This window comes from Mustela nivalis (genome assembly GCF_964662115.1).
Source record: "Mustela nivalis genome assembly, chromosome: 11".
NCBI classification, from domain to species: Eukaryota; Metazoa; Chordata; class Mammalia; order Carnivora; family Mustelidae; genus Mustela; species Mustela nivalis.
The window spans coordinates 48,281,528-48,308,717 of NC_139030.1; the positions used below are offsets into that span (position 1 = coordinate 48,281,528).

At 41.8% G+C, this 27,190-nt stretch overlaps 1 protein-coding gene across 11 annotated transcripts in view; it reads right to left on the reverse strand.

Moving 5' to 3' along the window:
* The window catches only part of ERICH2 (glutamate rich 2), a 38,651-nt gene extending 31,119 nt beyond the window's left edge, over positions 1 to 7,532 (reverse strand). For 4 of the 11 annotated variants that reach the window (XM_082689453.1, XM_082689458.1, XM_082689457.1 and 1 more), the window contains exons 1-2: positions 7,199 to 7,379; positions 7,028 to 7,073 (exon numbers count right to left, since the gene is read on the reverse strand). The gene's annotated coding sequence lies outside the window, so the exon portion shown is untranslated. Of the gene's footprint in view, positions 1 to 7,027; positions 7,074 to 7,198 lie in introns of all 11 variants that reach the window. The other 7 variants (XM_082689454.1, XM_082689455.1, XM_082689460.1 and 4 more) reach the window with 6 other exon arrangements.
* Between the last annotated feature and the right edge of the window lie 19,658 nt (positions 7,533 to 27,190).

A 27,190-nucleotide genomic window follows, 5' to 3' on the forward strand; every position in this document is an offset into this window, starting at 1 on the left:
GTGGGTTAAAGCCTCTGCCTTCGGCTCAGGTCATGATCTCAGGGTCCTGGGATCAAGTCCCACATTGGGCTCTCTGCTCAGCAGGGGTGGGCCTGCTCCCCCACCCCCACCTGCCTGCCTCTCTGCCTACTTGTGATCTCTCTCTGTCAAATAAATAAATAAATAAATAAATAAAATCTTAAAAAAAATTGGTGATAATAGTACATACTAGGGATTTCTGGAATACAAAATTCAGGGCCAAAACCCAGGACAATAAAAGAGAAGCTCCTATTTTGTATTAAGTTTTTCTCTTTTTAAATCTCTCTCCCTCGTACCGATTTGCACTCTGGAATAAAGCATGGGTACATGAATTTTTGCCCCAGCCTTTGTTTTCTGGGAAATCCTGATCAAGCCAGACATTATATATGTTATTAATCTGATTATCCCTCTGAGAAATTCAGAGAGAGCTAAAGTCCATCATAAAAGTAAGGTATCTTTTCAGAAAAAACAGTTGCAGAAGACCAGGGGTGCCTGGGTGGCTCAGGCACTCTTGATTTTGGCTCAGGTCATGATCTCAGGGTTGCCTGATGTGGAGCCCAGTGGTGGCCAGCTCAGCATTCAGCACGGAATCTGCTTTCATATTCTCCCTCTCCCTCTGCTCTGCTCCCCAAACCCCACTGCAGCCCCACCCCAGGGATTCAAAGGAGCCCACTTTCCCTCTAAATAAATACTTAAAATCTTAATAAAAAAAAAAGTTGCAGAAGACCATACTCTAGGATAAATGCTTCTCTAGGGCAGTAGAGCTCAAAGGCTGAAACAATAAAGGCCCTAACAAAAGAAATCCAAGATGACCTGTTGTGAGAGGTACTTCCTAGATTTCCACAATCCTATGGTAACCCATATGTCTGAGTGGACATCCTCTTTATATTTATATTCTCTCCTTTCTAGCTCTAGGATCTTTATGAATTGCTACATTCTACCTTTTACCTGGATGAAACGTCAGTACATATAATTCTCTCATTTTCACCTGGTAAAAGAAAAACCCAGGATGGGCAGATCCCAGCCCTTGATGGAAACTCAAGCTCTGCTAGGTCTGGATTTATCATAACCTAGGAAATGTCCATTTAATCTCCTTCCATAAAACTGAATTCTATGGGGTGGGGGGCAGTACAGAGTGACACTCGAGAGTTGGGGCTCTTCAGTGAAAGAGACTAGATTCATGGCCCAGTTCTACCACTTCCCATGTAAATTTCAGTAGGTTACTTAACTTCCTCAGGCTTACGTTCCTCCATCTGTAAAACAGGAATCACAATAGTGCCATCTTCACTGGATCATCGTAAGATTTAAATAGGATGATCTGGTAAAGTGTTTAGCATAGCACCTGGCATATAGGAGGGATGCTGTAGAAACAATGTATGTTTTATCTAAAGGAAAAGTTAGCAAGATGTCCTAGGGGGCTGGTTAAGATTGCTTAGGGAACCAAAAAGAAGGTTTTACTGTGATTGAGACAAGCAGACTAGCTCTGAAGACTTTTAATTAATTAATTAAAAAACCACATCTGCTCCAAAGTAATGATACTTGCTTAAAAAGATCATTGACTGCAGGGAAAAAACAGAGTAATTGAGAACAAAGGTAGAGTTAAAGCAGTGACTGGTAAGTTGAGCAGAATGAGGTCTAACCGTTGTATAAGTAATATATATTTTTCAAATAACTATCAGTATGCAAAAAATATCTCAGAACGGAAATGCTTTCAGGAAAGAAACATAATAGTTGACTCTGAGTAGGAAAACGGGATGGCTGCAGGACTGGGGCAGGTGGGAGTTTTTTACTTTATGTCCATTTGTATCTCTTGATATTTGAACAAAATACATTTATTCTATTAAAAAACAAATACCATTTAAAATTTGCAACACTGTTTTTATCTCTGTTTATTCATCTCTTACAGGCTTGTAAGCTGTATGATGGTCTTGTGCTACTTTAATTCTTTTCTCCACCCAGTGGTCCCTATTCAAATTGGGGTCATGGTATCCAGAAAGAATGGCATAGAGATGCACACCTTGTATATCCATTACTATTGTATATGGTTAATGTTTACATCACAACATCCATTTAATCAGCCTTTGGAGTCTCTACCAAGTATACCTGCTGGTTTTTGGACACGACAGACTCTTCTGATGTATTTCAACAGTCCCAGTGGTAATGGGAACAACACAATTATGACAGTTCCTGATTTCCATGTCTATTTCATGTCCTGAAATTTAATGTCTACTTACAACAAATATTTGATGAGCACCTACCATGTACTTCAGCACAGATATGTCTTTGATAAGCTCTGGGGATACAAGAGAAACTCAGAATTTTATAGGGGAAACAAGTATTAACTTTCCATATACAGGATAGATCAAGCTCCAAAGCACTGTACTAAATGCTTCCCTCTAATATAATTTTCCATACTGCCCAAACAGGATCAGTCAAATCCCTTCTTTTGAGCTCATGAACTGGGGATGCCCAAGGAAACAGAACTGGAAAGACAAAGGAAGAGAGAGTCTAGTCAATAGAGCTGTCCCTGAACAACTCTGCAGTTCTAGAATACAGTTCTGAGGACTGTCCTCCGGGTTTGCTGTATTCCCACAGGTATGATTTCTACAAGTATCCCTAGAATATGATATTATTCTACCTGCTATGGGAAGCAAGAGTCAGGCTTCATAATGGAGGTGCTATTTATTTAGCCAAGTAGGCAGTCAACAGGAGGAGAAGAACTGTAGTGTCTTAGAAAACAGTAATAGATGGAGTTGGATATATATGTGGGAGCAAACCTGGAAAGTCATTAATTATCATGTGTAAGGAATGTGGGGTTTTAGCCAGTAGTCAATGGAAAGCAAACCAAGGCTCTGAAGAAGCCAATCATATGATTACATCTATCTTAGAAAAGAAAGTCTGTGGAGGGTAAACCTGAGAGAGAATGGGAGGTGGAGAAACCAGTTACAAGGCCAATGAAATAGTCCAGAGCAGGGACTGGAAAATTAAAGCTCATAAGCCAAATATGACTCATTGCCTACATTTTAAAAAAAAAGATTTTATTTATTTATTTGACAGAGAGAGAGAGTACAAGCAGGCAGAGCCACAGGCAGAGAGAGAGGGGGAGCAGCCCCCGCCCCCACCACCACCGCTGAGCAGGGGAGCTTGCCAACATGGGCTCTGTGAGGCTCAGTCCCAGGACTCTGAGATCATGCCCTGAGGCCAAAGGCAGACATTTAACCAACTGAGCCAACCAGGCACCCTCATTGCCTACTTTAATAAGTGAAATTACGTTGGAATACAGACAATGTTTGTACATTGTCAAGGGCAGCTTTCAGGCTACAGTAGCAGAGTCGAATGGTTAGTTACAACAAAGACTGTCTGACCTACAAAGCCTAAAATACATGTTATCTGGCCCTTTATGGAAAAAATTTGCCAAACCCTACTCCAGGGGAAAAAGTGGTGTACAAAGCCAAGAAGGTACTTTTGGAACCAAAAGAGAGGTAAAACTGAGGATCACTAGACATAGAAGTGGGGGAGAAGAAAAGTTGATGGTTCTCATGTGGATGACTAGGATGAGGGCACCAGGGGAAGAACATTCTTGAGGGGTGGATAATGAGTTTGTTTTGGGGAAATTATGGATGGGAGATGTCTGTAAGTCATCTGAAATCAAATGTTGTCCAGTTCTATTACAGAGAGTTAGACCTCAAGAGAAAAGATGATGTGTGGGATAGCTGTGAAAAAAATGTGAATGGATGGCATGGCCCATGTAGAATAAGACAAGGCCCAGGAGAAAATCCTGGGAAATAACAACATTTAAGAAGCAAGTGGAGTAAAAGAATCAGTCAAGGACATGCCCATAAGCAATATGTTGACGGATAACTACAGAGTGGTAGAATGATTATATCACCAGGATAGAAGTTTCTGGAGAGCACAGCCTGGTTCTTATTCATGAGTATGGGTCTCATATCATTTCAAAGGCACTCAGATATTGACTAAATGAATAAAACCACTGGAATGATATAAGTAATTTAATTGGCTGAGAATACTCTTATAATCAAAAAGAAAGGCCCACAGAATTGGGAGGGATGATTCTGAGAAGAGAGTTGGGGAAAAGCAGGTATAGATTTATTTTTATTACGAAAAAAATTCTGAATGACTAATATAGAAAGATGGGTAGTATTCATCAGAAGATAAATGTATACCATTAAATATTAAAAATGTACATGACAAAGTGATTTATAAAGGTGTAATTATGTGATCATATGTGTTTGAAAATATTGTTTATTTTGTAAATTAAAATGTACTTTGGGGGTCAGGGTAGGGGTCATTATGGGCTCATTTTTTTTTTTTTTGAAGATTTTATTTATTTATGTGAGAGAGAGCAAAAGAGAGTACAAGTGGAGGCGGGGTGCAGAAGGGCAGAAAGAGAAGGAGAAGCAGACTCGCCTCTGAGCAGGGAGCCGAACGTGGTGTTCTATTCCAGGACCCTGGGATCATGACCTGGGTGGAAGGCAGACATTTAACCCACTGAACCACCAGGTGCCCCAATCATGGGCTCATTTCTAAAAGAAAAGGATTAGTTCTTGACTTCTTTGCTATGTTAGTCTGGACTCTTGGTTGCAAGTTACAGAAACCATACTCAAGTTAGCTTAGGAAAAAGAAGAAAAGGGTTGGCTCACAGAATCCAAGAGTTAAATACCCAAATTGTGCACAAGTTAGAACAGTGAATACAGCTGTGTTCAAGGAGGAGCATGGGGGTTTTCCCTGTTCATCTCAGCTTCTCCCTGCAGGTGGACCTCATGCTTCTCTCACTGCAGATTTTCTACACATGGTAGAAAACAAGACTTTTATGTGATATAGTTGTAGCCTTTTGGAAAAATTGACTCTCTCAATAAAAACACCAGTCAAAGGCCCAATTAGTTCAGCTAGGTTTTTTTGTTTTTGGCAACAAAGAACAGAAAAACCCACATACCACATAAATTGGTGCTCAATACATATTTGTTGAATAGGAAGGAAGAAAGCAAGAAAGCAAAATAAAGTATTAAACTAGATCTTTGCTATCCAATATGGTAGCCCCTAGACATAGGTGGCTGTAATGGGTTCAATTTAAGATATACACACCAGATTATAAGGACTTAGTCCTTAAAAAAGAACAGAAAAATCTCATTCCCTTACTCCTCTAGGTAAATGTTCACTAACCAGTAGTCAATAGGCCACATACGTTTTATTTAGATTTTCTAGGTTTCATAAAATGAATTAGAGCATTCAAAATTTAGGTTTCACAAAATTTTCATTTTAGGTTTCTCTTGGAATACTGGAAGATACGTTCATGTTCCTCTATCCCTTTTGTACAATTATTTTATCCTTTTGGGCTATTTGTTTTTAAAAGTCACCTAGTATTCTAATAGACAAAGGATGAATTAAGAAATAGCCACATGCTCAGGTCCTGCAACTGTGATGAGAGCTGATTAAGCACCATCCTCCATCCTAGGGGAGCCAACTGTGGACACAATAGGATTTGGGGGCAATCTTCATTGCATAGTCTTGAACGTGTATAAAAATGGTTTCAATGATCTTCTACCATTTTCATTCTTTAAAGATTTTTATTTATTTATTTGACAGACAGAGATCTACAAGTAGGCAGAGAGGCAGGCAGAGAGAGAGCCAGTGGGAAGCAGGCTCCCTGCTGAGCAGAGAGACCAACAAGTGGCTCCATCCCAGGACCCTGAGATCACGACCTGAGCCGAAGGCAGAGGCTTTAACCCACTGAGCCACCCAGGCGCCCCCTACCATTTTCATTCTTATATAAAAGTGATGACATGGGGCACCTGGGTACCTCAGTCGTTAAGTATCTGCCTTAGGCTAAGAGTCCTGGGATGGAGCCCTGTATCAGGCTCTCTGTTCAGTGGGAAGCCTGCTTCTCCCTCTCCCACTCCCCCTGCTTGTGTTCCCTCTCTATCAAATAATAAATAAAATCTGTAAAAATAAACAAAAGTGATGACATATAAATTTTAGATATTTCCTTTACAGTATAATGTAGAGCTGGAAGCCCAGACTCCAGAGCCAGACTATCTACGTCCAAACCTCAGCAAATTATTGTGAACTCGAGCCAGTTCCTTAATCTATTTTTCACTTTCCTCAACTGTAAAATGAGGACAAAATACTACCCACTTCATGGTTATTGTGAAGATTAATATAAATATCTAATAATAAATAACAGCACCTATCTTCTACTACAATTATAATTAGAAGGAAACAATTCAAAAGACATTTTTAGTGCCTTTTTCAGGTTTATTTTTAAAAAGCCACTTCCAGGGGTCTCTTGGGGTAAAAACAAACTGGCCCAATTCACCTATGCCCTCTGGGAAGGAAAATGATAAATTTATAATTTTGCCCTGTGCTAATTTAAGTGCCACAACAGCGCAGTGCAGCACAGTTTGAGTAATCAAAGGCCACACATCTTGATTTTGGAAATCTCAAGTCAATTTTGTCACCTCACAGAAGGCTGAAGACCGGACCTTGGAAGTGACTGATCCACTGTTAGCCCCTCATTTTACAGAATATAAAAGCACGGCCCGGGGAGGTTCAATGGTTTACCTAAATTCCACAAGAATTTTTTATTTATGGTCGTGCAAGTTAAGTCTAGCAAGTAATAACATCTTTACAGTCAGTGAATGCTGGCTCCTACTGGTCATTAAGCTGTTTCCCCAAAAATGTAAGAAGAAAAAAACAGATAAAACGGGAAAAAAGTTGTTTTTTAAAAAAGGAGGTGGGGACTTGGTGGGTAAGGATGGAGCGAAGTAGCTGGAAGCTCTGAGATGCAACAAGGCTATTTTCACTGTTCGGGGGGTGGGGGGGGGGAGCAGTTTGCGCACGCGAATTGGCTGGTCCGAGAATGGTGGTCAGAAATGCCCAGTTACCACTCACACCCATGTACACACAAAGACTACCCCCCTTCCCGAGTGCCTGACTACAGCCAAAGGAGGAAGCCAAGTCCCAGGTGCACCAGCAGCGGCGCCGAGCCTACCTTCTCGCGTGCCGCCTCGGCAGCCGTGGAGCTCCGGAGCGCGAACCTGGAGAGGGCAGAGAAGTTTGCGCGTTCAGGCGCGCGGCCTGGGGGAGTCCGAGGCCAGGGCTGGGTCTGTCCGCACGCGAAGCTGGGGCGAGGGCGACCCTCCGTCGCCGCAGTGCCTCTTACCCGCTCGTGGTCCTCTCACACCGCCGGTCCGCAGGGCAGACACCGAAGGCCAGCCCAGCTCGCGGGTCGCGCGAAGTTCGGTGCCGGGAGCCGGAGACACAGCGTCGCCATGGAGACGAGACTGCCGGCTGCTGGAGCCGGGGGAGCAGCGGAGCGCAGAGGCCGAAGGAGCGCTCGGGCGGGGGCGGGGCAAGCTGGGAGCGCAGCTGAGGGGCGGGGAGGAGGCGGGACGCGCCAGGGTAGCGCGGGAGGGCGCGACACCGGAGAAGCCGGGCGGGACGAGCCTCCCGCTGGCCGGCCGGGCTAGCCTGACGAGGCGGTGCAAGCCCGGAACGAGGCAGAGGGGGTGGGGCGGGGCGAGCCTGGGGCGGGGCTGAGGGGCAAGGCGGGGGCGGGGCGGGGGCGGAGCAAGCTCGGGGAATCACGAAGGGGGCGGGGCGAGAAACCCGGGTTTGGGGGAGCCCAGCTGTTCCGCCACGCTGCGCATCAGGTGTACAAAATCTCGGACACACGTCCGCACTTGCACACGTTACTTTGAGAAATGAAGAAAGGAGAGGGATTGGAATGTCGTTGTCCATACCTGATCCTTTTCTTGTCAGGGAGAGGGAAAAAGCGGGGGGTGACCTCGTTCCTGTTTTAAACTTGTGAAGTAAAAGAAGTCTTGAGTTGGGAGAGAGGTTTATCCCTAGATGTGGATGAACAAATGTCGCTTGCAGGACTTGGTCCCCAACTTGAGGTCGCCCCAAGAAAATTAAGAATTTCCTGGGGGTCTTGGACCCTCCTCTTCCACCAGCGGGGGGGGGGGCACAAGTCCTAGGATGTGAAATTGACCTCAGCCAATGAGAGGTTTTACGCCCTAAATAACTGTTTGGGTCACAAAAGGGGGTGGGGGAGCACTTCTATTAGAAAATTCTAATTGTCCCTCTAAGTTGGCTTCTAGGAAAGAATTGTCTGCTTTTCTCCACTTGGGATGGGGAGGTCCCTAGGATCCATTTGTTGCTAAGCAATAGGTTTTAAAGTATGCCCATTTGTTGGAATCAAATCTGGATTCGAATATCACTAAGTAGCCACATGATCTGAGGTATAATAGCTATTTAGCCTCTGGGGTTAGGTACCTTTTTGGGAATACGTACTTTGGTAGATTGTGTGCTTCAAATAACAAAGTATATAAAGCTCTGACATGTAGAAGATGTTTCAAAAAATGGTAAATTTTATCATCATCCTCATCAAAATTGAACAGCTTGGACCATTCCAGGAACCAAGGATATAGAGACTTAGTTATCTTTAAATTATCTTAATCATCTGTCCATGTTCACTCAATCTCCTTGGATTCCTGGATGAAGGGAAGGAGGCAAAGGAAAAAAAAAAGAATGGAAAATTTTTAAAGATTTCTTTAAAAAAAAAAGATTTTATTTATTTGATAGACAGATATTACAAGTAGTCAGAGAGGCAGGCAGAGAGAAAGGAGGAAGCAGGTTCCCCGCTGAGCAGAGAGCCTGATGTGGGGCTCCATCCCAGGACCCTGAGACCATGACCTGAGCCAAAGGCAGAGGCCTTAACACACTGAGCCACCCAGGCCCCCCCAGAATGGAAATTTTTTAAGAGCTCAATGAGTTACTGACAAATACATACCCAGTTTGATAAAGACATAGAAAACTACTATCTCCACTATTACAGGAACACCATTACATCACTGATGTATTAAGTTTGAAGCCTTTTTGTTCAAGCAAGACAAAGGGAAATTGATTATATTTTTCTATCAATACCCTTAAAACATTAGTTTTGATGAATTTGTTTAGTACTGATAAATGAGTAATGTCTGACTGGCTATCCCCATTATCCTACTTCACAGAGAAGTAAAGAAACCTCATATTTAACTGATCAAACTTCCTCTTCCTACCCCTCTTTCCCCCAACAGTAGAGCTCAAGCCCATTTATAGAATGCAGTGTTTTCATTATTTATTGTTTCTGAAAGAAGGGGCATAAATGGTTTAACGACCTTGAAGAATAAATGTATTATCTCTTAAATGATTACTTAAGGGGTGCCTGGGTGGCTCAGTCATTAAGCATCTGCCTTTGGCTCACATCATGAGTGCAGGGTCCTGGGATGGAACCAGCATCAGCTGCTCAGCGGGAAGCCTGCTTCTCCTTCTCCCACTCCCCCATGCTTGTGTTCTCTCTCTCACTATGTCTCTGTCAAATAGATAAATAAAAACCTTTAATAAATAAATAAATACATTATGTGGAGGACGGGCTAGACAGATCTGGCCTTCCACCTTGGGCCTCAGGGTCTTCAAGTACAAAATGCAGGATAATAACACTATTCGCTCTGGTAACTTAGAACATGAAATGAGAGAGAATAAGCCTCTGATAGAGCATGGCACATGGCAATTGATCAATAGCACTTAGCTATTACTACTTACACTATAATATTATGTATATGAATAAAAGTACCTATTTCCAGGATAGCTGTAAGGATTAAAGATCATTTAGATAAAGTGCCTATTTGAACCCACGATGGTTATTTTGTTTCTCTCTGATGAAAAAATATCACATTTCATCTTTGCATAACTTTAGAAATAACTCACCTCCCTCTATAACCTCTGTGCAGAAGTAAGTTATCACTGGTGTAATACTCAGCAGTAGAGTATAGTTTAGTTCTGGCTCCTGCATTCAGGCCACTGAATAAATTGCTCAAAGTATCTATATAGTAAGGATTTGTTCTGACAAAGCGAAGGAACAAAGTCAAACACCCATCCAAATACTGAATCACCCCATAACAACTATCTCTTATTACACTCTATGTTTTTCACTTAGTTTTTTTTACATTCCATGTTTTTTAATGGATAAATTTTTATTACAGATCTGAATGTTAGCAGAACATCATAAAATGTTCAACATTTGATGTTTTTCTGATTACAAAAGTAATACATGTTCATGATAGAAAATTTGCAACATAGAAGCACAAAGAAAAAAATAAAAACCACTTCAGTCAGTCATTTTTTTCCTTCTAGCCATTTCATGTGCATATATTTGTAAAGTTTGTATTGTGCACACGTTGTTAGCATTTCTCTTTGCTTATCATTCTCTCCAATTTCTTAACATTTCCCTGATATCTTTAAAAAGTCTTCAACTGGGGCACCTGGGTGGCTCAGTTGGTTAAGCAAGTGCCTTAGGCTCAGGTCATGTTCCCAGGGGCCTGGGATCAAGCCCACATCGGGCTCCCTGCTCAGTGGAGAGCCTGCTTCTCCCTTTCCCTCTCCCTCTGCCTGCTGCTCTGCCTACCTGTTCTATCTCTCTGTCAAGTTAAAAAAAAAAGTCTTAAAAAGTCTTCAAAACGTTTTTTAATGGCCATGTAATGTTATATAATACATATAAGCCATAATTTATTCATAATTTATTCAATCAGTTCCCAATGTGGAAATTCCCAACTTTTCTCTGGTAATTCTTTAAGAACATTTATTGAGTGCTTGCTATATACTAGGCACTGTGCTAGGCATAAAACTCAAGTAATGGATAGTAACTATAAAAAGAAGGTTTTGATGAAAATCTTTGTAAATAAATCTTTGATAGCGTCTTTCATTCTTAAACTAAATTCCTAGGGCGATGAAAACAGAACTTCAAAAAGCATTTTCCCAGCTTCAAAGGCAGACTTAAGAAATAAAATTCTGAACTGTAAAATATTAACTTTTTGGAAAATTACCAAAAATAGAATTAATATTTATTTTGTGCCAAGTGTGAACTTACTCAGAAGATGCTTCCTTGTTAGTGACTGTGAAACATCAAGGGTATTTGAAGTGTATTGACTTTGGCTTCTACCTCTAATTCTTTCCAGGATTTGCAGGTTTTCACAATAGTGTGAGATTGTTTGAAGTATATGCAAAGTGCCCTATTTCCTCCTTTCACTGTTAAAATGTTAACTATTTTATTTCCAGCTTTCCTCTTGTAAACACAGGGCTTTTTTTTTTTTTTTTAAACATCTGTTTCATTTACTTTCCCGTGTGAAACATTTTGTATCTTCACATTTTTTAACCTGAAAGCTGATTTCTTTCTTCTAAACCCAAGTTACAGGATATACTATATTGTATGCAAAAGACACTGAATTTAACATATCCTTTAGTTAATTTTGGTCAAGAAGCATCATGTAAATTAACCAATGTATTTAGGGGATTTTATAATAGAGATTAAAAGTGATAACCACTCCCCAACACACACACATACACACCACTTCCTGATCTTTGACAATTGCAATGTTTATCTAAAGGTGGATCTATATGAAATAACCACTTGTGGATTAAACACAGTCAAATTATGACTTTTTATGGTTCCATCTATGTAAGTATTTCATTCACCGGTTTATAATTTTTCAACTCTCTCCAAATATTGAACTTCCTGATTGTCATATTGAGAATATCCTTTATCATTGCTCAAGGATTATGTTTATTCGGCATTCACAAATATTGGAATCTAGTCCGGAGAGGGCCATAAAATGTTTGTCTATTATTGCAAAGACAGTAGAGGGAGCCTGGAGCCAAAACATTATTTTAAGCCTCACATTAGTGATGATGGTCTTCCAATTCTTGACGTGTGGATGAATTTAAATACTAGTATATAAGTGAAAAAGCAATCTTTAAAAAAAAAGTTGTAGTTAAGTATTCACTTTTTTTTTTTTTCCAGATTTTATTTATTTGGCAGAGAGAGAGAGAGCAAGAGCAGGTACACAAGCAGAGGGAAGTGGAAGAGGGAGAAGCAGGCTTCCCATGGAGCAGAGAGCCTGATGCAGGGCTCAATCACAGGACACGGGGATCATGACCTGAGCTGAAGGCAGACGCTTAATGACTGAGCCACCCAGGTGCCCCTTAAATAATGCAGGGCTTGATCCCAAAACCCTGAAATCATGACCTGAGCCAAAGGCAGAGACTTAACCCACTGAGCCACCCAGGCGCCCCTAAATAATTACTTTAAAAGATGGGCAGGGTAAGGTTGGCTGCCAGTTTGGGCTAGGCCGCATCAGGGTTCACATTGGGACCACCCTGAATTCAATTGCTTTCTGCTCTTCTCCGCATGATGCTGGAGCCTGCACATGCCACGATGACATATCTGGGCTCCACAGTTTTCCCCTTTCACTCCGCAATTAGATCACCCATTTCTGTGAGGATTCTATCATGATTATTTCATTGGAACCTCAAAATACATTAGCATCTCCAGTGGTAGGTCTTAATTTAAAGTAACTATAGTTTAGCAGATCACTTCCTCCAGACATGTAAGGAGGCACTTTGATCCTGTCCTCAATCGTACCCTTCTAGAAAAAAAAGTTTCTAATAAATTGCCAATCATTTTGCAGAATGGGAAATTTCATTAACATTAATTAAAAATGTTGTCTCTTGGGGCGCCTGGATGGCACAGTCGCTAAGTGTCTGCCTTCGGCTCAGGTCATGATCCCAGGGTCCTGAGATCAAGCCCCACATCTGGCTCCCTGTTCCACGGAGAGTCTGCTGCTTTATCTTCCTCTCCCCCTGCTTGTGTTCCCTCTCTCACTGTGTCTCTCTCTGTCAAATAAATTAAAAAAAAAAAAAATGTTGTCTCTTGCTGATCTCTCCTCAACCATCTTCATCCTCTGCCCAATCTTTTTTTTTTTTTTTTAAGATTTTAAAAATTTATTTGAGAGAGAGCATGCATGAGGGAAGCACATGGGGGAGGGGGAGGAGCAGAGGGAGAGGAACAAGCAGACTCTTCTTTGAGCACAGAGCTTGATATGGGGCCTGATCTCAGGACCCTGAGATCATGACCTGAGCCGAAATCAAGAGTCAGATGCTCAACCAACTGAGCCACCCAAATGCCTCATGTCTGTCCAGTCTTTTGCTAATTCCCTTCACCATGGTGTTATAAAGGAGTCCCCAAGGTAATTGGTGGTGTCACCACTATTCACTGTAGAAAGTCCCTGAGGTAATGTGAATCCCTAAATATAGAGATAAGATGGAGAAGAACTTCTGTATTCTAAAACCTAACAGGAATCCACAGAACATAGAATCAATTTGCTATGGGAGGGTTTCCTAAACAGGTATTAAGGGGAAATTCTTCTGCCACGCTAATAACATACAAAATAAAAAGCCTTTCACTGGGGGAAACTAGTCTGTTAAACTGTTAAACAGGTTTTGTTTGTTTGTTTTGCTTAACATAGGACATCTCTAGGCTTTAATATACTAAGGTACTTTGTCAGTCTCTCAGAGGGAGATTTTAAATGTGCAGCCTTTCTCAAATTTATTTGACCAGGGAATTTCACATCTTTTCTTAGCATCATTTGGGAACTCTTGGAACACCAGACACTTCCTCTGTGACTTGAGGATAGCTCCAAGTGAGAAAAATCCCCTGTCCCTTCCCAAATTTCTTATTTTTCTAAGTAAACTTTTTGCCAAACATGAGGCTTGAACTCACAGCCTCGAGATCAAAAGTCACATACTCTACCAACTGAGCCAATCAGGCACCCCTTATCCCTCTGCAATTTAATCATGAATCAGCTAACCTAAAATTGTAATGGAAAAAGCAAACAAATCTGCAAATTTTAGCCAACTATATACTGAAATGAAGAGTGATACTGTAAAAACTAAATACAAATACGATTTTTCATGAAAGCTAGTAAAGCAAATGTTGGAAAAATCCCTTTAGATTATAACCTTCTACTGTTTTTTCTTAATTACATTTTTCCCCCCTTCAGTTAACAAGCTTAAGTCAAATAGCTTAAAACAGAATGAGCCAAAACCCAAAACACTTGACTCTTAACAGTGTCCTCTTTCTCTCAGATTCTCTTTGCACATCAGTCTTTGCTCAGCATGCTGCCGAAACTTCTCCTGGAAATGGGGTCAGATTCAATGGGGGTGCCTTCCTGGTTCTTGTCTTACTAGAGCTCTCTGCTATGTCTGTCACAGCTACTTCTCACCTTTTTTGAAATACTAGTATTCTAGCTTTCACACACCTCTTATTCCCAGTTCTCCTTATTCATGGGCTGCTTTATAGTGCTTTCTGCCTCTGCCTACCCTCCACAATCTTGGTGTGCCCCCCACAATCCCTCCCCATGCCAGGCTGCACAGGTTCTCTATGGATTTCATCTACCCACATGTGGACTAGTTCCTTTATCACCTACATGCTGACTAATGGTAAACCTTCCACTGAGCTCCAAGCTCATATATTCTACCTACGCACTTTGACATACCTTAAGCACCTCAGATATCGGTACCTGTCTAAAACCGAACTTACCAACTTTCCCTCTGCCCTAAATGTCTCATGTCTCTAAGTTGTTTTGTTTTAGGATTTTATTTGTTTATATGACAGACAGAGATCACAAGTAGGCAGAGAGGGAGGCAGAGAGAGACGGGGAAGCATGCTCTCTGCTCAGCAGGGATGTGGGCCTCAATCCTAGGACCCCGAGATCATGACCTGAGCTGAAGGCAGAGGCTTAACCCACTGAGCCACCCAGGTGCCTCTGTCTCTGAGTTTTTATGACTTTCATGTCATTAAATCCAAAAGACTGTTTTCCTCTCTTCTTATTTGACCCGTCAGCCATATTTGATACCATTGACAGTCCCTCATTCACAAAACACTCCTTGGTTTCTGCGGGTCTTTTGCCTGTCGCTGTGGCACAATATGTTCCTGATTTTTCTCTCCATCTTTTTGGCTACCACTTTTGAGGGCGGCATCTATTGTTTCTTTGCCTTTTATTTAAATATTGGAGTTTCTCAAGACTCTTTCCTGGACTCCTGCATTGGTGGTCTACTGCCACACAGCAAACCACCTCAAAACTATATAAAAAACTAGTGATGTACTGTATGTTAATTGAACATAATAAAAAAAAAAAAGCACAATGACTTAAAAGTAGAATATATTAAAAAAAAAAGAAACAGCAAATATTTTATTTGCTCATGATTCTGTGGGTCAGCAATTTGGGCTTGGTTTGAGTAAGCAGTCATGATCTTCATGTCATTCTGCTCCTCTTACCTATGGTCACTCATGAAGCTGTGTCATCTGATGGTGACCAGAGGCCCAAATAACCTCAAATGACCTTACTCACATGTGCGGTGGATCGTGATGGCTGTTGGCTGGGTCTCCCTCTCATCGTCAGTTATCTTCACAAAGGCTAGTCTGGCTTCCTAACCTGGTAGCCTCAAAAGCAAGAGCAGAAGCTGCAAGGCCTGTTGGTATCTAGGCTCAGATTCCCAAGTTACTGTCACTATATCCTATTTGTCAAAGCAAATGGGAAACAAAATCACATTACAAAGAATCACACAAACCAGGATGAGAAGAGCATATGGCCATTTTTTACAGTATACTGCAACCCCCTTCCCTTCTTATTCTGTGTTCATTTCCTAACAGATTTCCTCCATTCATTTGGCTTGTTGTCCTTGGATACATCATCAGTAACTTCACAATATATGTCTCCTTCTCAGACCTCAGCTCTAAACTCCTATAGCATGTGCCTTCTCGACCTCTTCACTTGGATATATCAATGATACTTCAAGCTCAATAACTCTACTATAGAACTTGTCTTCCACCAGAAATTCACCCAGTGTTCCCTATTTTAGTGAGTATAGCCCTTCTCAAGAAGCCTGGGAAAATTCCTCTTTTTTATTCCTCATTTCCATTCCATAACCCAGTCATGTCTATTTTACATCCTGAACAACTCCACATCATGTTCTTTTTTCCATTTCCATGTCTACCACCTCTGACCAAGTTATTAGCACCCTTTACTTGGATTGCTGCAAAGATTATCCTGAGGTTACTATATCCAGTCTTGTCTCTTCCACCACATCCATTCTTCGAGAGCCAGAGCGACCTTTTAAAATGTAATTTGAGAAATTTTGTTCAAAATGACAAACTACATTCAGGTTTGTCACCTACCTCTTTCCCTCAATACATTTACCAAGATAATATAAGAATAAAAAAATTCTAGATCCACAACAAAGAGAATGGGGCTGGAGAGGTGACCCTTAGACTGGTTGGTCCTAGATGGTGTGATGTGACAGGAGTTAAAATCTATATAAAAATGTATTACTGCAGAATCTAATAGTGCACTGTGATTCCATTTCCTTTCTTTTCTTTTTTTCTCTCCCTTTCTCTTTCTTTTTCATGTTGGCCACTGTATTATATCTTTAGATTCCCAAAACTACTTGCTTGGTGAAATCCACAACCCTGGTTAAATCCAGTTCTCTGCCTTCTTCATGCCTGTATCAGTCCAGCAGACTGTGGCTAATGGAAAACACATGACTAGTTTCATTTTAAATTCATTACCATTAACCTCCAGGGGGCCCTCAGTGCTGCCCCACTATCAGGCCACATGTCCTTAGTGCATCTGCTCTCCCTTTCCTACACCAGTGGTCTTCAAACTGTGGTTGCTTTCCAAGAAGAGAAGAGTTTAAGGGAATCAGCCACCGGATCCTCAACATATGTATGCACTCTTTCCTAAAACATTTCTGCTTCTCCTCTCACTTTACAAAAGAAAGGCATACTTCTCACCCATCTGAAGCTCAGAGGTGGTCCCATGGCAAATACCTCCTGGGCCAAGCCAAAGGACAGTTCCTTTTCATGATGGATCTAGACATCATCAGCATGTTGGATTTCCTGTCTTTCTCTGTTCTATGTATATTTCAGTTAAGATGGAACCAGCGTTAGAAATAGGGTATTTTTTTTTTTGAAAGATTTTATTATTTATTTGTCAGAGAGAGAAGCAGAAGAGAGAGGCAGAACAGGCAGAAGAAGCAGGTTCTCTGTGGAGCAAGAAGCCTGATTCTGGACCTGATCCCAGGATATGGGATCATGACCTGAGCTGAAGGCAGATGCTTAATGGACTGAGCCACCAAGGAATCCCAGAAATAGGGTATTTTGGGGCACGTGGGTGGTTCAGTCAGTTCAGTGTCTGCCTTCAGCTCAGGTCATGATCCGAGGGTCCTGGGATGGAGCCCCTTATCAGGTTTCCTGCTCAGCTGGGAGCTTCCTTCTCTCTCCTCCCTGAGACTGCTCTCTCTTGCTGTTTCTGTCTTTCTCAAAAAGTAAAAAAAAAAAAAATTAGGGCGCCTGGGTGGTTCGGTTGAGCGAATGCCTTCAGCTCAGGTCATGATCCTGAGGGCCTGGGATTGAGTCCAACATCAGGCTCCCTGCTCACCGGGAGTCTGCTTCTCTCTCTGACCCTCCCCCTCTTGTGCTCTCTCTCTCAAATAAATAAAATATTTTAAAAAGTTTATAATAAAAAAATTTTAAAATCATAAAAAAAAGAAATAGGGTATTTTGAAATGCTGAAATGTTTTTAGCCATGAGATGAGACCTTGTGGAGGGGGACGGTGGGAATGAGGCCAATGACTGCAGTCTTTGTGGAAAGACCGGGCTTCCTTCACCCCCAGGCTGTCGTCAAGAAAAGGGTATTCTTGAGAAAGAGTCCACAGAAGATTGGTGAAAAACAATGAAGGCTCAAATTGGCTTTTTAAATGTATTTAAACATTAGCAAATCTTTTTAGCTATTCTCAGTATTCATCCTTAGGGCCAAGTCATTAGCTAGAAGGAAAGAATTTTGAACAGCAAATCACTGTAAATTAATAACAGGGATTCTTTTCAGTGTGAATGGCAGGATTCCTGGGACTACTGAGTTTTAAAAGACACTTTAGATAAAAGCCACAGATAAAGCTTTCATGTGATTTCTTTCAGATTGGCTGTACATTATTAAATAACGTAGTTAGTACCCACTTTATTAAATCATATAATGAAATATTTATTTCAGTTACAATTAATTGTCACCTTATAAAATGTTAAATATGTCTATCTTCTATTAAAAAATGGTTGCTAGCTTCAAATTAGTTTGTTTTTTCATCTGGCTATAGATTATTTCATTAAATACATAGGAAAATGCGATTATGATGTCTAAAACTGATGGAGTTCTTTCTAATTTTTATTTGAAAACTACTCTCAAAAGCAGAAGGGTAGAGATCAATATGTGGTCATAAACATAAATGCTAAAATGAGTACATAAATAAACAATAATAGGACTAGTCAACAATGGCATTTAGAAGTAATTAATCAGACTAATTAAACAAATATGTTTGAGAAAAGCAACAATATTTTAACAATTTCCTTCTTGTCCTTGGATATAGCAATTTATTTTATCTCTTTTGAAACTTTATATTGGATATTTACATTTTATAGGCTATGTAGTCATAGATCTTAAGATATGTAAATGTAAGATATTTTAAAAGAACATACATACAGTAGCATTAATTAAACAGGTATACCCTATATTTAATAAAAAATAAGAACAACATGCTTTTTTTCTGTCTTATAAGTAGGTTATTTTGAATCTCTGTTTCCTTTTCTGATAATATTTCTCTGAACTGACTACAGTCTTTAAGACATCGTTGTTGGTTTTTTTTTCTTTTATGTAGTGGTTAAACTAAATACAGTCAAATGTAAATCCATGTTGACTACTAGTATCGAGTCTGCCTTATAGAAATTTATAGACTGAAAAGAGTTTGCCAGGTTTTACATTTGCACTCTCTGCTGAATATGCAGATAGATGAGCAAAGTCTAGTTTTTATTTGAGCAAGATATCAACAATCTTTTGTCTTTTGTCTTCTGTAGTTTTATTAAAATCTTCATAGAAACCAAGGAAATCCTTTGAGATTCCATTTTTCAAATTAAAATACCTAAGTAGGGGGTGGGAGATTGAGTGAGCCTGGTGGTGGGTATTGTGGAGCGCACATGCTGCATGGAACACTGGGTGTGGGACATAAATGGTGAATTATGGTACACTGGAAAGAAATTAAAAAATAAAAAAATTTAAAAAAATACCTAAGTGGGGGGTGAACATTTTTTGTTGTTGCTGGAATCCAATGCATTTTTTAGTATATTATAGAAAGTGCAATCACAGGTATGATCCAACAGAATGAGCTCTACACTGTAGAGCTGTTCTGGGCTGAACAACCTCCCCCACAAAAGTCATGTCCTTCTGAAACCTCTCAGTGTGACCTTATTTGAAAATAGGGTCTTTGCAGATATAATCAAGTTAAGATAAAGTCGTACTGGATTAGCATGCCCTGAATCTAACATGACAGGCGTCCTTTAAGGAGAGGGAAATTTGGACACAGGAGGAAAACGGCCACAGGAAGATGAAGGCAGAAACCAGACTGATGAAGCTACAAGTCAAGGAATGGCGAGGGTTGCCAGGAGCCACCGGAAACTGTGACACGGGCCAGAGCAGATTCCTCCCTAGAACCGCAGAGGGAGCACAGCCCTGCTGACCCATTGATTTCAGACCTCCAGTCTCCAGAACTGAGAGGGATTAACATTTTTTTGTTGTTGTTGTTTGAAGCCACCTGGGGTGTGGGACTTCGTTATGGTGGCCCTAGCAACCTCATACAGAGACCAGCATATTTGTTGTCAAATTTCCCCACAGGATATTTTAGTTCCAGCCCGTGACTCAATAAATGTAACTGCACTCACGTCCACAGAGCCATAAAAGGCATAATAAAGTAATGTGGGTCCATTCATGTGGTATGCCCACGAGGACTCTGTGGTCACTATTTTCAAATGAGCATAGCCACCTAGGAGGGACAAACATTTGACTAACTTAGTGCTTCCTTGTCCAATACCAGACTTGGCAGATTCAGTCTCCGTGTGTGTTTTCACAGTCTCCTCCTCTGCGGTCCCCAACCTAAAATTATTTTCTGCATATTGTACTTCGTGCTCTATTTGGGCTATTTATTTCCCTGGTCCAGCTGGATGTGTCTTTCCCTCTGTCATAAAACAATACATTTAGCCTCCTTCTTTCAGGGATATCTGGATCATGTTTGTATGTTACAGGTGCTCCCATTTTTATAATCTGAACCTTTAAAAATATTGTCACAATATTTTCAGTGTTAAAAATTAACATAGTGCAAAAAAAAATTTAACCTAGTACTTTCTCTGTAATAGGAGGCTGACTCCATTTTTTATATTGGGCTGCCAATAGCTTTAAACCTCCTCTCTTCCCTTTCCCCCTCCGCCCTCCATCTGGGCAAGCTCCTATGAAAGTCTGCTCTCTCTTTTGGTGCTGGTGGGAGGTTCAAACCACACAACCTGTACCCATACTGGGAACCCTCATCCCATGCTCACCCCTTCACCACAGAAACCCCAAGCCAGTCTGTCTCCTGTCGCTGCCCTCCCTGGGGCCTGGGGGAGATGGCTGTCCTGCTCTCCCTCAGAGACTTCAACGATGTAAATAAATTAACTTTTCCATAGCCTCTTCATGTATGCATCAATTTCAACATCTGAACCAAATTTTGGGTGGGGTTCGAGCCTGATTATTCAAGGGGGCCACAAGAATCTTAATACAAAGTACAACAGTGAATCCACGAGCCCCATCACACACGGACTATTAATAATGTGATCACAATGCACTTGAGTTGTAAACTTAACTCCTATCACTTGAAAGGAGGTAATAACAGGTGATTCATTATTGTGAACTGAAAATCATGTTTGCCAACATCAGTGGTCAGGGGAGAAATCAGTGGTGACTACTTTGGGCTGAGAGTTTATACTATATTCATTGGCACTAAACACAGTGCTGCCTTCACGCCCTATTTCTTTGGCCACCATATGGGTTTTATACTCTTCCCTGACCAAATTTGGCACTCATCACTGAAACTCATGATTTTGTGCATCCTTGGAAGGGGTGTCCCAGTGAACCAGGGCTTTCAGTGCTAAAATGAGGATAGTTGCAATGAGAAACCTTAAAAAAAGACTGTTCAGCTGAACCCTATCTAAATCTTGACTCAAAGAAACCATGAGCCATGGCAATTAATTATTGCTGTTTTAAGCCACTAAGTTTTGGGGGTGATTTATTATGCCCTAGTAGATAACCAAAATAGCAGCCCAAACCAGCTACAGTTGGGTCCCTGATATTTTCCCTCAAAGCCTGCTTTTACTGTCTTCCTCGTCTCAGCATAAAACTCTATTCTTCCCATTGCTCGAGTCAAAAACCATAGTCATTATTAACTCCACTCTCCCACATCTAACCATTCACCAATTATGTTGGTTCTACCTTCAACGTGTATCCAGATTCTGACCACTTCTCATTTTTCCCACTGTTTCCACTCTATTTCAAGCCACCATTTTCTCTTGCTTAGATTATGTCAACAGTCTCTTAACTAGTTTTCCTGCTTCCTCTTTGCCCCCTTCAATCTCTGCTCAACACGATGTCCAGAGTGATCCCGTCAAAATGTATACTAGATCCTGTCATCCCGCTGCTTGAAACCCTCTCAAGGTGCCCCATCTCTCCTACAGCAAAAGCCAGTGTCCGCACTGGCCCTAGACAATCTGCTCCCTATTTCTTCTCTTTGTTCCCCTCTGCATCTCCCCCATGATGCATCTGCTCCAGCCACATGGGCTTCCTTGCTGTCATGCCAACATGATAAGCACACTCCTGCCTTAGGGCCCCTGTACTTACTGTTCCTTTCACTTTGAATGCTGTTCCCTTTGCTCCGTTGGCGCTTTGTCTTTCTCCCTCACTTCTGTATGGTTACCTTCCCTGCCCAGCCTATCTAAAATTTCAGCACCTTTCCTGTTCTCCTTCTTTGCTTTATTTTCTTCTTAGTTCTTCTCCATTAACTATATATTTTACATATTTATCTTGTTTATTCTTTGTCTCTCCACTGAAGTGAGAGTTCCACAAGGGCAAGGATCTTTCTGTTTTTTTGTTCATGGTTCTATCCCTGCAGCCTAGAGAACAGCACCTAAAGTACAGTAAACTCTCAGTGAACACTTATTGTTCAACGGGTAGTCATCATAGTATATGCATTGCACGCTGACCTTCAAATTTAGACTCAGCACTGAGGGAAATAACAGAAGACAGCGGTAGAGAACAAAATGGAGTCTCTCATGTCAAGCGTGAGCCTATGTCAAGTAATGACACAAGCAGTTAAGGTACCATAGCTAAGAGATATCGCCGGGACCAATGTCAGCTGACACCTCAGAACTGATAATGAGCAGAACCAGAGGAGGTCTGCAGAGGCCCCAAACTGATTTACATCCATTTAAAAAGGGAAGGATTTTTAAAAAATTAAATGTAATTAATTAATTTTAAAAATATTTTATTTATCTATTTGAGAGAGAAAGAGAAAAAGAGATGGCAGAGGGAAAGGGAGAGGGAGAAGCAGACTTCCTGCTGAGCAGCGAGTTGAGGCAGGGCTCCATCCCAGGACCCTGAGATCACGACGTGAGCCAAAAGGCAGATGCTTAATGGACTGAGCCACCCAGGCACCCCTACAAAGGAAAGGATTTTGGCAGCAAACTGTCAGACTCTTCAGGCATGACCCCTCTATGTCTGACCACTTTAAAAAGGCAACTGCCGTCAAAGGCTTTGCCAGATGGATCTCTGGACAGAACCGAGATCCTTCACCGCTTTAACATCAGAAGCAGTCAGGGCCGAGAGCTAACTGGGACCAGACTGAGGCCTTATCTCAACTACGTGCCCGAGGACTGATTTTAAGTTTGGTTCCTTAATTGTCTTGTTCGTTGTGTGGCTTGTCTCCTGTCCTCGTTTGTGTGCTGTGCGAGAAGCCAGGTTTAATCACATGGTGAATTGCCATTGAGTTTGGAATTCAAAACCTGCTTTATCGTTGTGATTTAACACTGCTTTATGATGGAATAAAGCTGACATCGTGGAAAGACACAACGCGAGTGTGCGCCTTCATAGTGCGCTCATGGCGACCATGATTAGAGAACAGGATGTAAATGCTGTCCGGTGTAAGCATGTGAAAGTGTGATGCAGAAGTCTGGAATGAAAGGAGGGCCAGTGAAGGAAGGAAAGGGATACCTGTGTCTTCATCCTGCAAAACACCAGAGACCAGAGATCCTGTCTCTGGTGGTTCCAAAAAGAAGTAAAGTTATAAGCCCAAAGCTGGAAGCTACAAGCATAGCTCACAGAACTAAGAACAAGGAGTTAACTAGGAGAACGACGTGAGTGATGGTGTTAAGTCATAGCTGTAAATCAATAGATAAGATTGGCAATATCTGTCTGAGCCGAATTTTCCTAGAAAATAGCCTGAGGCAAAGCTTAAGAGCTAATGCTTTATTAGGATGTGCCGTCCCAGCTCCTTGAGACTTAAGGAAACAGGAAGAGAAGAGAATCGGGAAAGGACTGGCAGCAAATCCAAGGCGTTGAATTACTCACTAGCCTGGTTTCATAAAGGGCTGCCAATAAGCGTAGCTGGTTCCTTAGCAGGTGATGGCTCAGTCACAAAGGACCTCTTTGGACCTGTATGGAAATACTGTGCCAGAGGAATTCATCAGAGAGAGAAAAAAAGAGAAAGTATAACTGTAACCTCCCTTTGTGTTCTGCGTTCCATCGGTCAAAATGTGCTGCCAGGAGCATTACCCACCCCCACCCCCTTCCAGGTTGTATCGCTTGCACGGTGGTCCCACTGGGGAAGCCAGATCTGGGTACTGGGCCTGATGGCCTCCTGCAGCAGAACCAGAAGCTCAGACTTAGTGGTCACAACTGGGCTGGCCTAGGCAGGGCAAGCCGCGAGACTGGGAGGAAGGTGAGCCCGAAGACATCTCAGCAAGCACATGTGGTGTGTGCTGTGCACAGCCTGAACTCCATAAATCAAGAAATAGAGAGGGGCTCCTGGGTTGCTCAGTGGGTTAAGCATCTGCCTTCGGCTCAGGTCATGATCCCAGGGGCCTGGAATTGAGCCCCGAGACGGGCTCTCCGCTGGGCAGGGAGCCTGCTTCCCTTCCTCTCTCTCTGCCTGCCTCTCTGCCTGCTTGTGATCTCTGTCTGTCAAATGAATAAATAAAATCTTAAAAAAAAATAAGAAAAAGAGGACACTTGCCCTATCAGTTATCAGGATTTATTAAAAAAAAAAAAAAAGAAATAGAGAGACAAGCATATATAGTTCATATATAGAGATAAGAAAACTGTCCGGAAAGAATAAAAACGAAAGTTCAAGCGGTTGTTTCTGGGGGTGGGGAAGAGGTTGGAGAGTAAAAATACTACTTTCTATTACCTCTTTTTTTTTAAATTTAAATTTATTTATTTGAGAGAGAGTGAGAGAGTATGATCACAGAGGGAGAGGGAGAAGCAGACTTCCTGCTGAACAAGGAGCCCAATATGGGGCTCGATCCCAGGGCCCTGGGATCATGACCTGATCCTAAGGTAGACGCTAAACCGACTGAGCCATCCAGGCATTGGTACTATTAGCTCTTCTGTATGAATTTTTTCAAAAGCATGGATTATATTGATAAAAATTCTTTTTTTAAAGACCTTGCAAGTTAGATTTTATCACTCTCCTTTCCCAAATTCTTCCGTGATCTCCCATTGCTATTAGGATAATAAAAACAAGTTAAATGACACCATTTCCACTGAATATTAGCTCCCAGCCTCTGAAATGTCAGTATGACTATCTATAGTCTAAATTTGTTCTGTTACAAGGGTACTAATCAAATGCCAGTGATTTTGTACAAACCTACCACAGGTACAATATTTAAGGTGGGAAAAAAGTACAATTGCTCAGTTTTAGTTTTGGAGGTTTCAGTTGTGAGCTGAAGTCCCTGAACCTCCCCCAGCTCACTAGGAGCTACTTTCTCTTGCTTTTTGCTCAAGCCATATTAGCTACCTTTCTGTTTCTCAGACTGCCCTTCCCCCAGCTTCCACCTCAGTCCTTCGGCACCAGGATGTTCCCTTTCCTGCCCCCGACTACCCTCCCTACTCCATCCCCCAACACATCAAACTCAGTATATCCTAAGCTTCAGGCAGCTATCCATCACCTACGTGATGTTTGACTTTCTTGTGTAAGGCTTAGCCTAGTATTTAACTTACCAAATTTCTTTAAATTGACAACTTTGTTAGACTTAAAAATATTTATTTTTACAAGAAAACCTTACCTGCTAACAAATCCGGAAAAGCAGTATCACTTGTTACAAATCACACAAGGCTGTAAAATAAAAGCATGATAATGACAACAAGAACACACCTCGGGGCTACCAGTGGTTCATGTAACATACCTGACAACCTCCTAGTTGAGTGACCTGCCTTTTGATTCATCTTTGGGTTACTAACGTAAACGGCTTTTTTTTTTTTTTTTTTTTCAGGGAAATCTCTCATCCTGTGGGTTGGACCAACCTTCTGTGTTGTCCACTTGTTACGATTGTTGTGTAACGCTCATGAGATTACAGAAATTGCAGGGGCACCTGGATGGCTCAGTTGGTTGGATGTCTGCCTTTGGCTTGGGTCATGATCCCAGAGTCCGGAGATCAAGCCCCACATCAGGATCCCGGCTTGGTGGGGAGTCTGCTTCTCCTTCTGTCCCTTTCCCCCAACTTGTGTTTTCTCTGTCTCTCTCAATAAATAAATAAATAAATAAATAAATCATCTTTAAAAAAAAAAAAAAAGAGAGAGAGATTGTCACTATATATTTGTGGGATTATCATTATTTTTAAAAGGTTTTATTTATTTATTTGACAGGCAGAGATCACAAGTAGGCAGAGAGGCAGGGAGAGAGAGGGGGGGAAGCAGGCTCCCCACTGAGCAGAGAGTCTGATGCGGGACTCAATACCAGGACCCTGAGACCATGACCTGAGCCGAAGGCAGAGGCTTTAACCCACTGAGCCACCCAGGCACCTGATATTTGTGGGATTATTTTTAAATGTCTTCCTCCCCAGTTGGGCTTACACATCATGAGAGCAGGAACTGAGTTAATTTTGCTCACCTCCCATCTCCTGAGGTGATCACAGTGTCCAGCCCACTGTTAATGCTTAAAAAATGCTTATAGAATGAATAAATGAATACCTGTATGAGATTTTCACCAGCGATCAATCAACTTTATTTGTTTTGTTTCCATGCCCACCAGCCCTTTCCTTCTACCTATGACCCAGTGCCCTCAAATTCTTTTTGAGAGGAAGCAGGATAAAAGTAAGTGATGGTAGGAATGAATGAGTAGACAGATGTCAGGAAGAAGGTGACCCAGAGTGGCGAATCCCAATTACCAAAGATGGCTGCAGCAGCATCTCCCATCCTCTGCGTAATTGTGCAGAGGGTCTTTGTTACTCTCCCATTAAGAGGTGAGTCTAATTCCCTCCCTTTGAATTTACATGAGCTTTAGGGATTTGCTTCCCTAGGCTAATTCAGGAAAGACTGTGTAGTTTTTGCCTTTCTGTCTTAGAACATGGTCTGGCAGTATCTCTCCAGACACTCCCTCACAGAGCCCAGCCACCTTGCTGGCAAGTCTTCAAGCCAATGGTTGCCAGCCCCAGGAGAGCCCAGGCTTTCAGTTGCCCCAGCCCCAGCATTGGACATGTGAATGAGGCAGCCTTCCAGGTGATTCCTGCCCCCAGCCATAGGAGTTTTCCCAGCTGAGGGTTCAGACATTGTGGAGCAAAGATAAGCCATCCCTATTTGCCCTGTAAGAATTCCTGATTCACAGAATCTGTGAACATAAGGTGACTTGTTTTATTTCACTAAGTTTTAGAATGGTTGTTTTATGTCACTATTTTTTTTCCAAGTAGGCTCCATGCTGGGCTTGAACTTATGACCTGAGATCAAGACCTGACTTGAGATCAAGAATTGGACACAACCTACTGAGCCACCAGGTGGGAGTGGTTTTTCTGCAGTAATAGATAACCAGAACAGAATTTCGTACCTGGAAGTGGGATTACTCCATCACAGCAACAGCATAAACAAAAGCAGGAGCCGGTGGTTTTTTACTGAGCAGCAGGAAGAAGCTTGTGGAAGTAAAGTAAGACCAACCACACTAGAAGAGGCAAGAACCCTTATTCAGAACTTGTTACAGGGAGTCAGCCACCATCAGTTGAATTTTGGCAGAAACTCAAAGGCAGACAGAGGAGTGGGATAGTTTTAGTGGCAAAAAGGAAAAACATTGAGTTTGTTCTATTAGAGACTGTTGGCATGGGCTTGCCGTGGGTGGGCCGGCTAGAAGCAGGACATGCTGTGTGATCGGTTAGGATACATATCTAGCT